Genomic DNA, 12,340 nt, shown 5'->3' on the forward strand with positions numbered 1-12,340 from the left:
TAAGGAAGAGTAGTTGCATTGGTAACCTACTGGTTCCTTAGGTAAATTGTCAGCCTGAGAGCTTCAGAAATATAGAAAACTGGAAAAAGTTTGGGGGAAATTATGCAAAAATGCAGTTGTATTTATAACTAGTGAGATAAAGAGAGTTGCTGATGGATCATTGTAAGTGTAAACAGGATCCTCCCACAGGCGTTGTCTGAAATAATCTGGTAAAGACTAGCACACATCAGTCAGAACAGTCTGATCCTGTTTCAGCTGTTGTTACTGTGAACAAATAAACCCAAACACAATAGCTTAGAACTGCCATTTTATTTTGCTCACTATTTTGTGGATCAGGAATTTGGGGATGGCTCAGTTGGCCCTGGGGTTTCTCCTGTTCTTGCACTGACATGTCAGCTGGAACATCCAACATGGGTGGACAGATAATGTTAGCTCTTGACTAAAAGCTTGACTGGGGCTACCAATCAAGTGATTACATGTGGCTTCTCCAGCACAACACTCTCAGATATTCAGACTTCTTACATAGCAACTGGCTTCACCTACAGCAAATCTGGGAGAGCCAGAGGGACACTCTACGGCCTTCTATGATCTAGCTTTGGAAGTTACAGAGCATCACTTCTGCCATACTCTATTGGCCAAAATAAAGTCGCTCAGATTTGCATTAAGCGGGCATGCACCTCACTTCCCAATGAGAAGAGTAGCAAAGTATCTAAAGCAACTTTTTAAATAAACACCTCTCCAGGGGATCTTCCCGACCCAGGGATCAAACCCCGGTCTCCTACATTGGAGGCAGACGCTTTAACCTCTGAGCCACCAGGGAAGCCAAATAAACACTACACATAGCAAAATGTTCTAACTCAATTATAATCAATATTAATCAGCTGAGCTTTGGCAGGAGGAGCATGAAGAACCTAGCCCAAGAGGCATCAAGAATCTATAATACATTGGAACAAAATTGGAACAAAAATGTAAAAGGAATCACTGATGGGTGTGAAGCTACCACACTAGCCTTTGACTGCTTTAGCAAGAGAAAAAACTTCTGTCATGATTTGGCTAATGCTATTTCTAGTCTCTGACATTAGCAGCTGAAGATAATTCCTAAATGCTACACTTTCTAAATTCTCTAACTAGACAATTAAGTTATGGTTCTAAAGAGACTTAGGAGCAACGAAGCTGAAGATCAGGCTGCTAAAGAAATTGTAATTTCCAATGTGATATTCATCCATCTCAAGTATAGTGTAAATCAAAACTGGACTCTTAAGTATCTAAAGTATTCAATAGTCATTGATTGAATACTTACTGTGTGGATGAAAAACAAGTACATAAATAATTGCAACATGGAGCCATAACGCAAAAACAGAGACAGTGTAAAGTATTTTGGTTGGACAGCTAATGAAATGATTCATTCAGATTGACGGATCAGTGACGTTTAAGAGGTAGTGACTTCTGGCCTGGGTCTTAAAAGATGAGTAGGAGCTTACAAGGTGAACAAGGAAGAAAAGAAAGAACATTGTTGGTAGATGGATTAGCATATTCCAAAGCACAGAGGTGTGAAATAGCCCATTGTGTTTTAAGTCCAGAGTCCCTTGTGTTTCTGGAATAAAGAAGCAGGAAAATATAGCTTTGAAGAGTTTGGATGCTTGAAGTCAGTCAGGGCCAGATTTGATTTGTTGCTGTTGTTTTTGTTCCCCCACCCATGGCATGTGGGATCTTACTTCCCCAAGGGATGAAATTTGCTTCCCCTGCATTGGGAGCCCAGAGTCTTAACCACTGGACCACCAGGGAGGTCCTAGATTTGAATCGCAGCTTTGCCACTTGACAGCTGGGTGGCCTTGTCTGACAGTTATGCGATTCATGCTAAGGAGATTGGATCTCATGGTGTAGATGGAGGGTGCCCTTGAAAGGACAGACGCAGATTTGGATTTGCAGACCACTCTGATGGCAGCTCAGAGGATGAATGAAAGAAAGAAGTCAGAGAGACAAGGTAGAATTCTAATTGGAAAAACATTCACTGAGTCCTTACTATGTCCACACACGGAGGCACTGGGCAAACAAACAAAATTACCACCCACCTTTGGGGGAGTTTATATTTTACCAGGGAAAACAAACAAAAAAGCACGGAAATATATAATGTAAATGCAAAGACCACTACCCTGACCTGCAGCTTTCTAAGGCCAAAGATTTCAGCTCTGAATTGGCCATAGAAAGCAGAGATATCTAGGAATCCCTATTGAGATTGAAGAATACAGATGCTGTTTTTTAAGTGTCTATTATCTATTTTGTATTCTCCCTCGCTCTCTCGTTCCATCTTTTTGGTTTCGCTGTTCAAATTTTTTTCTGTGCAATATTTTCATCTCAAAAGCTTTCCTTAACCACTAAATCTTAGGAATTCCAAACGCCCTCGCAACCCAAAGTTCTACCTTGCACGTTGAGACTACAGTATTCAAACATAAGAATGGGGGAGAGTGGGGATTTGAACTGGTTGTTATTTAAGACCTCTTCACATCCTCCCATTGTGTTCATTTTGGCGGGTGGGTGGGGTGCCCCTTCCAACAGTGCATTTGCACACATACACACACCCTCTCTGATGTAACTCTCACTCTAGTTCAACAAATATTTTAATAGGACCCTTTGAACAGATGTGACCTGTGGATTTATCCGATGACCCCCATCGGAAATAATCTGAAGTCGGGGGAGAAGACTGCCTTCCTCTCCAGGAGAGCTTTTATTGTGTACTCTAGTTAATGAGCCTCTTTTCAGCCTCAAACTGGGCGCGTCATTATCCATGTCGGCAAGGCAGGAGGAAGAGGTAGGAAACAAGTCTCTCGGGCCCCCGGGGCCATCAGCCCTAGTTTCCTCCTGGCCCGAAGGCAGACCGACAAAAATCCAACCGGTTTTTCTCGGGTTCCCAGCCGGACCATAGAGCGGAGAAAAGTAATCGATTTTGTCTGGGGCTGCGGCGCGCCTAACACTTCCTGCGGTGATTTGCAGCCGGGGCTGGAGGTCGAGAGCTTCCCATTGGCTCGCGGGCCGACGCCAAGCAGTCTGGGTGGGCGGGGCCGGCCGAAGGGGCGTGGTCGAGGGCGGGGCCAGGAGCACTCGGAAACTTAACTCCTCAGAGCGGAGCAGGGCGGGATAGAGCGGGGCGGGGGGAGGGAAGACGGCCACGCCCCCAGCGCTCCCCTCTAGGGGTCCCTTGGCTCGCGGAGTTTTTTTCTTTTAAGAATGAGCGGATGCCAGTGACAAGTTAATAGCTCTCCCAGCGCTCCTAGGTTAAACGGAACCTCATTCCTGCTCGAGTCTCCTTCCACCGACCTGCCTCTGGCCGCCGGGGCGAGGGCAGGGGCAGGGAAGGCGTCTGCCACCCAGCCGAGGGGCCTTCTGCTCACAGTCCTTCGCTGCCTCCCCGTCGGGCTTCGGCCCCGCCCACGGTCCCGATTGATGACCTGGAGCCCCAGGCCCGCGTTCACCAGGCCTCCTACTCCTCACACTCTCACCCCCGCCTCCTCTCCCCCGGCAGGTCCCGCCCGCACACGTGTGTGCACTCACTCCGCGTCCCACACTGGAACCATCCCTCACCCGGCATCTGCCCATCACACTGGCCGATCGATCGTGGGAATCGAGCAGAGGCCCTCCCCCGTGTCTGTCCCCCACCATGTCATCCATCTCCCGTCCCGTCAGCCACCAAGGCTTCAAAGGCGACCTGGCCGCTGGAGGTCCTTCTCCGAGCGATGCAGATCGCGGGCGGCTCGGGCGCGGGGGCTCAGCCAGGCCGCAGCCGCTAGAGCCCCGCGGCGGGAGCCTGCTTCCTCCGCGGGTGGGAACTTTCCGACGAAGGCGGATGCTTGGTGCCTGACCCCGTCTCTTGAGAGAGTCTCCCTCGGAGCTTAAGCCCTATTTCCTTCCTTCTTTCCTCTCTCCAATTCGGTCACCCCTCATTGATAGGCTCTAATCCTCTGATCTGAACTGCTTCTGCCTGGAAGATTTGGCCGCCTTTTCCTTTGCTCCCTGCGTTCGCGAAAAGCCGATTCGTTCTGAGCCGCATTGATGGCAGGGGATGGGGGGAGGAGGGCTGCTTCCAACTCTGGCACCACCTGGGTGGTCGCCGCGACCGAGTGATTCCCTTTACAGCCATTCTTCTCCTCGACTCTATAAAGGCCGTTTTGCACAGAAGACCCTGAAGTAGTCTTATTTTGACATTGATCTTGCAGGGGTACAGTGACTAGTTTATATTGATCTGTATTCAACTAGACTATGAGTTTTTTTTTAGGGTAAAGTGTGTTACTCAGTTGGATCACTTCAGACCCTAGTACAGGGCCTAGTAAATAAATAGTAGCTGTGCCTTCAGTCATGTTGAAGGAACCATCTTTTTAACTGAGGCTTACCTAACACTTTATCAGATACACTTAAAATGTTATATACAGCTTTCCAAGAAGAGAAAGAAGACAAGAACGAAAGGGAGGATGGGGGTGCAGAATCCCAGAATAATTTCAGATCCATTGAAAAAAAACAGGTTAGATTTGTATCTTCAGAGCTAAACCAAATAGATCCTGCACATCTAAATGATATCACAGAAGCGCTCAAACCATCATTAAACACCTCAAGTTCATATTGTTTTCCAGGCTAACAGTGCCAACCTTCCTTAATATGTAACGTTCTCCAACTTTGCATTGTGTTATTTTTTCTGACCCACATTCAAGCTCTATATAAATGCTGAGTTGAGAACACAAGACTTAGCTGGATAGAGATTGTTCAAATCTGGAAAATGGCAACCTATTTTTTTTTTTCCCAGTGAGAGAGCTTTTATGCTATTTAAAGAAAAGTCAAGGGTTCACATAACAAGATTATTAATAGCTTTTTAGAAAACATGGTGGCTGTATAGAGGCAGTGTGCAGGATATGCCAGGGAATAAACACAGTATACCCTCCTCTATATTGTTTACAACATAGACAAAACTGTTCAATCAACAATAAGTTTTTGAGATATATTCATTTTGAGACATATAGATCTTTAACTATTGCATAGTTTTCCACTAAATGAATATTCTAGAATTTACTTATTCATTCTCACAAAATGGATATTTAGGATCCCTTTTTTCCTTTTTTTTTTTTTTTGCTATTAGAAAGAATGCTACAGTGATGTCTTCATACTGGGTGGTCTGCTTGTTTGCTCATGAGAATGCTTCTCTCACTTCTATCCCTAAAAATTAAATTGCTGGGTTGTAGGGTTACATAGCTTCATCTTTACTGCCAGTTGTGTCCAACTCTGTGCGTCCCCCGTCCCTGGGATTCTCCAGGCAAGAACACTGGAGTGGGTTGCCATTTCCTTCTCCAATGCATGAAAGTGAAGTTGCTTAGTTGTGTCCAACTCTTAGCGACCCCATGGACTGCAGCCCACCAGGCTCCTCCATCCATGGGATTCTCCAGGCAAGAGTACTGGAGTGGGGTGCCATTGCCTTAGATAGTGCCAAATTGTTCTTCAAAGTTCTCATAACCGTCTGCTGGCTTGTTAACAATGCGTCAGACCCCCACTTTCTGACATCCCTAACAACACTTAGCATTATCAAACTTTCCATTTTCCGCCAATCTCATGATATAGAATATCATTTGAATTTACATTTCCCTGATTCCTCATCGAAGACTTGTAAAACTTTAACCAGCATTGTTGAATAGAATTTTCTGTGATGATGGCAATGTTCTCCCTTTCATGGATTTCTCTTCACTTTATTTGTGTGGTGTGTGTGTGTGTGTGTGTGCATGCACATGCATGCTCAGTCATGTCTGACTCTTTGCAATCCCATGGATTGCTGCCTGCCAGGCTCCTCTGATAATCTAAACTGTCCAGCTTATTCTGAAAATTTACTGAGCATTCAAAGTGTGCAAAGAAGTTGGAAAATGTGACTTATAGTCAAAGTAAACAAGCAATCAATAGAAATAGATACTGAGATTCCTCATACGATGGAATTAGGTGACAAGGACTTTAAAGCAGTGATAATAAGTATGTCCAAGAACTTAGGAAATGATATGTCTAAAAGAGCAAATAGATCAGAATTATTAGTAGAGACTTGATAACAGAAAGAAATAAATGGAAATTCTAGAACTGAAAAGTATTAATACAATATCTATTATGAAGTACTCATTGAATGGGCTTAACAGCACATTGGAGTCTGCAGAAAAAAGGCCAGTAAACCTAAGTACAGATCAATAGAAATTATTTAATCCACAGAACAAAGAGGAAAACACTTTTAAGTGGTAGCAAAATATCAAGCAGCCGAATGTATGTGTTGAGTCTCAGAAAAAGGAGAGAAAGAATGGAGCAGACAAAAAATATTTGAGGAAGTATTTCCCAAATTTGGTTTTAAAAAGCCATATAAACAAACAAAAAATTGACCTCCAAATCCAAGAAGCTCTGCAAACCCCAAATAAGATAAATACAAGGAAAACCACATTCCAGCACATCTTAGTCAAACTGCTGAAAACCAAAAACAAAGGGAAAAACAGCCAGAGAAATAAAGAAAACAAATCATATTCAGAGGAATGATGACAAAAAAGAAGGCTGACCTCTCACTAGAAACAATGGAGAGACGCAATGAGTATATGAATATTACTTTTATAATATTGAGGGGAGAGGAGGAGACCAATGAGGAAGAGGAAGAAAAGAATAACAGTGCGGCAGCCAAACAGAAGAAATTGCTTGATGCTAGAAGCGGACTTGAAGGTGCCTTGTTGAAGCAGCTGGACTGCACTACCTAATCTAGAAAATATTAAGGAAGTAACATGCATGAAACCTACCCTCAAGGAGCTAACAGTGTCGCTGACAGTGTTTGATTAGCTGTAATAAGATCAAAGGAGAGACAGAAGTGATCTAGCGTGGCTGTGGAAGCTGGGAAGGGACAGGTGGGAGGAGAGATTAAACAGTGCTTGAAGAATGCAGTCTGATTTGGATAAAGATGGAACTCAGCATACAGGGCCAGCGCTTGAGTACACGTGGAGGACTGGGAGAGCTGCCCTCGGGAATCTGACCTAGATGGAAGTGGGTGGAGGGAGTGAACATGTAGGGATGATCATGCTTTATATTTTTTCATACCTTTTTTGGTTGTCTGTACAGGGCTACAGGTAGAGTATATGCACACTTAGTCGTGTCCAACTCTTTGCGGCCCCATGGACTGTAGCCCACCAAGCTCTTCTGTCCATGGGATTTTTCCAGGCAAGAATACTGGAGTGGATTTTGCCATTTTCTACTCTGGGGGATCTTTATGACCCAGGGATCAAACCCATGTCTCCAGTGTCTCCTGCACTGGCAGGCAGATTCTTGACCACTGTGCCATCCGGGAAGCCACAGGTAGTATAGGCTAGGGATGAAATCTTGAGGGTCTAAAGTCAGACTGCCTGGGTTCACGTCGTTTCTTTGACACTAATACACCAGCTACCAAAGCAAGTTACTTAACCTCTTGGATTTTTCTATTTCTTCACCTGTAAATGGATAATAAAACTATACAATAGGGATGTCACAAGGATTGAAGGCAAATATATATAAAGCTCTTAGAGCAATGCCTGGAATATAGTAAATGTTCAGTAATGTTTACTGGTCTTATTAAATTGGGTTCCCAATATATATATTTGTTAGAGGAATTGGTGGTATTAACTGAAGCAAAAGTATATTTAAGTCAGCTGGGATATAAGCAATGTAAGAAGTCAACCACAAAAATGGAAGCTATATCTAAAGTGACCTTGTTACGTGTAAGTCACGAGCTGCTTTGGGTGGTGTGTATGAGGCACTCCGCAAAGCGCTGGCATCTCACTGAAGACGGAGAAGGAGAGGTGGAAGCCTTTGATCTCAGGAGAGAAAATCTTTAAAGACAGGAGACCTTAAACTTGGCTTGAGTCAAGTTATAAAATTTTTAAACATCACTTGAAGAACACCTATATAAACCTAGATTTATTGCCTACCAAGTCACCTCTAAGCAAGAAAGTAAAGTCTTATCGCCTTTGCAAATAAAAACTATAAAGCAAAAATTGACCAATTACTACAGTCAGATTGACTAATTACTATAAAAAGTTGCTTTTTCACCACAGAGGTATGACCAATACAGAGAAAACTGGCCATTTTCACTTCATACTCATTTGTGGAAGATGACAAGTATCCCCCTTGAATGAATACTTTCTAACCTGAAACTGCATGTGAGAGTCCAAGTGGAAACCTTGGAAACATTTTCAAGTTCCACATTGTTGGTAGTACTGTTTCCAAAGAAGCTGTCTTAAGGCTATTGTGTGTCTTTAGCAAAGAGCCCTAGCTCATGGCATCCACCATCCAAAGGCCAACAGAGAGGGCTTACTTTGCAGATTCCCACCACAATATAGGATTAGCTTGTACTTTAAGCTGCCATATGTTTAGCCAACTGCTATCCACTAGCCATAAGAGACTTTATCTATTTTTCAAATATATTTCATTCCATATAGCAATTACCCATTGGATGATATCAGAATTTGTGGTAGTTTCTGTAAGTGCCACACTTGACTTAAGATGAAAGGTGAATTAAAATGTGAGGTTCTAGGACTCCATGGAGTCTGGAGTGAATATAAAACCATGAGTCTAAAGGTTTAACTCTCATCCTGTTAGCTGAATGAGCATTTAAGTCATTCCAAGGCTTTAAGAACTGATTTTATGTTTAGGCCCCAAGTAAGTTAAGTGGTCAGTTTTATACTGAATCATAAATTCAACTTATTTGTGGAAATGTTTAGAGACAAAAGGAATAAATATTCAAAAATCAAACCATTAATTTCTACAAGACTTTGAAGATAGACAAGGTGCATTTTGCAGATTAAAAAAACTAGTCCTGTCTAAGGGAAACCTATTACCATTGACTCTCAAGCCTCTTCCACCAGAACCATGTGGCAATGTGAAATTCCTTAAGATATAGGAGAGAGATAGCAACCAACATACATGCTCTTGCAATAGATGCAATGACTTTGGCCAGGACTACTTTCCTTACCTTGCTTTATGTAGCTTCCCAAAGCTACATAGATTGAATAATTCTGTCCAAAAAGCATCCACATGATCTAGGAAAAAACTAGCAAGATTCTGGTGAAACACACTACAAGAGAAATTCCATGTTATCATGAGTTGAACAGAGAAAGACAAATATATGATATCACTTATATGTAGATTCCAAAAAGATGACAGAAATGAACTTATTTACAAAACAAATAGATACATAGGTCTAGAAAACGTGGTGGTTGTTGTTCGCTAAGTCGCGTCCGACTCTTCACAACTGCATGGACTGCAGCAAACCTGGCTCCTTTGTCTTCCACTATCTTCTGGAGTTTGCTCAAATTCATGTCCATTGAGTTGGTGATGCTATCTAATCATCTCATCCTCTGCCGCCTCCTTCTCCTTTTGCCTTCAATCTTTCCCAGCATTTTTCCAATGACTTGGCTCTTTGTATCAGGTGGCCAAAATATTGGAGCTTCAGCTTCAGCATCAGTCCTTCCAACTGAATCACTTTGCTGTCCATCTGAAACACTGTGAATCAACTATACTTCAATTTTAAAAAAAGAGCTGAACATATTCTTGTCTTGGATTGTAAAGTCAAATTTTCTGAAACTGAAGCTTGTTACTGTCTTGGCAAACATGAGTTCTCCTCTATTCCTGAGGCATCCTCTGGGACCAGCTGGTCCCCAAAGCCTTTGAGATCATACCCCCTGGAGAGCACCACTGAAAAGAACAAGTCTGGGCACTGTACCATTTCCCAAATCTCTTCCTCCCCCTACTTTCTCTTGCACTTAGGAGACTTGGCAGTGTTACATCCTCTATAGTGTCCACACAGAAGCCTCTTACAACAGTGCTGTTCCAGGTATTCTGTTATGATTCCTGCAGTCACCAATGCCACAGAACCCATCATCAGTGAGAAGGACATTTAGGGCCACTGTTACTGAGAAACAAAGCAACCTCTAGCAGTCCATCCAACTAACATCTGAGACATCAATATCGTGCTTGCCTTTGAAAATTGGAAAACATGTAACTTCTATTTTGCTGCAAAACTTGGTGCTCCTGGACATCTAAACCGCTTATTTTGGAGAGGGGGAGCAATGTCACAATCTCTGTGACCTAGATATGGAAAGTTTTGTTTCTTTCTGAACTCTTCATGGTTTTTTGTATTGATAATTGCTTGACTCTGATCAATAGTCAGATTCCCAGAAATGAACCAAAGCAAGGGCCCTTCTTCTCTCCTACTACATGTACAACCTTTTCTTTATTGAGGAGCCTCATCTCCACCTTCTTACACAGGCACAATTCTCACTTCCAGTGCTCGTGGAAAACACAGGGTATTTAGGGTATTTGCCTTTACGTAAAATGATGTAAGGCATCCAAGCTTCCACTGGATTTTGAGACTCTGGATCCTTGGAGGTGGGGGGGCAGGGGTTGCAGAGGTGGGGGGTAGGCTGTGAAATCATGTTTTGAATCCTAGAGGTAAGAATTTTAATGAGAAACAACTGTTGAAGAAGTCTCATTTTCTGAATGTGTACCACAATTTTATTTTGAAAAATGAGTTTTTGGTAAAACTGGCCAGTTTAATCAGAGTCGGGGAGAGAAGGGCTGTTTCAAGCGGCTGAGCAGAACTGAAAAATAAGTGAACACTCTTAAAGAGAAAGGACATGCTCTCTGTGGTGAAGAAACAGGAGAACTTTCAGTCATCCCACTAGGCCTGTGTTTTCCCGGCTCTGCAGCACTCTTGTAAATTTGTAAATTTGCCACAGCTCACTTGTAAATTTGCCAGGGTGGCAGGGACACATGACTCTTAGCTGGGAGGCCTGCCAGCTATCAGAAGCCCCCAACTCTTAGGAGGGAGTAGGGGGCGGGTGCCCAGAGACCACCCTGGGTTATATTTATTTGGGGGGATACTTGCTGGTTCTGATAGCAAATCTCCCTAGACAGATGCAGCCCACATTGGAATGTCTCGGAGAGAATTCCACCAACTCCCCAGTATCAGACCTAGCACCTTATAAAATAAATCTTTACACTATACCAAAGGTAAGGACAGACTTCCCTATGTAGCCCGAGATGTCACCTGATCTTTCAAGTTCTTCTGCGCCTGAGTCCATCTCAGCAGAAACCCCTTGTGTATTCTCCATAGGCAGAAACCCGTAATTCTTACTCGTTTTATCGATTCTCCCTCTGTTCACAAACCCCCCTTTATTCCTCCTCGTTCCTGGTTACCTCATTGTCCCTTGGCCTCCAAAGAATCATCTCACACCCGCAAGCCAGACAGATTAATGTCTCTATTTCCCAAGGTGTGTGTTTGGTCTGACTCCAGCTGACCACTGGGATTCCGAAGCCACAATCCTACCCTGAGGGGAAGTGCCTTCCCTTTTCATATCAAATGTATGCATATTCCTGATTCTCAGTCTCAGCCTGAAAAAAAAAATGTAACTTCTCAAACATTTCTGAGAGGAAACTTAACACTCTCTTATCATACACAAACCTCCCTTGAACCTTTGAACCCTGAAAGAAAGACAGGCCCTCTTAGCAGTTTGGAATGATTCACATTATGGTCTAATTTTGAATCAGTATCTCTCAACTTGGGCGATTTAACCAGGGGGGGTTGCTGAACTCAGGCACTGATGAGATGAGCTGGCCTGCTCTGCTCCACTGTCATCCCCGCTGTACTCACCACCTAGGATCTGCCCTTACAGGAACTCAGAAGCATGCCCTTCCGCATCGATGCCTGGAAGATGGGCCTAGGGACGCAGGGACCTCAAGAAGTGCTATGTCCTCTTGAAGAAAGGAGGGGAGAAAGAGAAAACATTCTAGAACAGTCTACTAGCACAACTTTTACTTTAGAGATGCCACTCCAACTATCATAGTTTTATTGGCTTATTTCTCCACAGTTTTTGAAGAAGCAGAGTTATGTGCTTCTTGCTTACAAAAAAAAAATTACTTTTGGTCATTATAGTTTTTAAGAATTCAGTATAGTTTTCAGAGAGAAAGTTGAATGAACATATTCTATGTTAGTTTTGTTGACTTTTGTGCTGCAGAATTGCATTCATGTCATGATAATCACACATTTGTGACTTTTACTCAGAGAAACACCAGAAATGAACAGCAGCAATATGTCCATGTAGGGAGAGTTCAGTGTTAGGAGACCTAGAGCAGTGCCCCGCTTCCACGTCCCCTTGTTCTCCCCTCCTCTGCTTTCTCCTTTCCTTACCACACTCAACACATGGTCATTTATCTAAAAGCCTCGAAATGTAAAATTAAAAAAAAAAAAAAAGGCATTTAGTCCCTGATAGATCCTTTCAAAGCTTTTTAACTATTGTCCGTTTATATTCATACATCTACA

The sequence above is a fragment of the Bubalus kerabau genome, chromosome 1 (assembly GCF_029407905.1).
Source record: "Bubalus kerabau isolate K-KA32 ecotype Philippines breed swamp buffalo chromosome 1, PCC_UOA_SB_1v2, whole genome shotgun sequence".
Taxonomy (NCBI): Eukaryota; Metazoa; Chordata; class Mammalia; order Artiodactyla; family Bovidae; genus Bubalus; species Bubalus kerabau.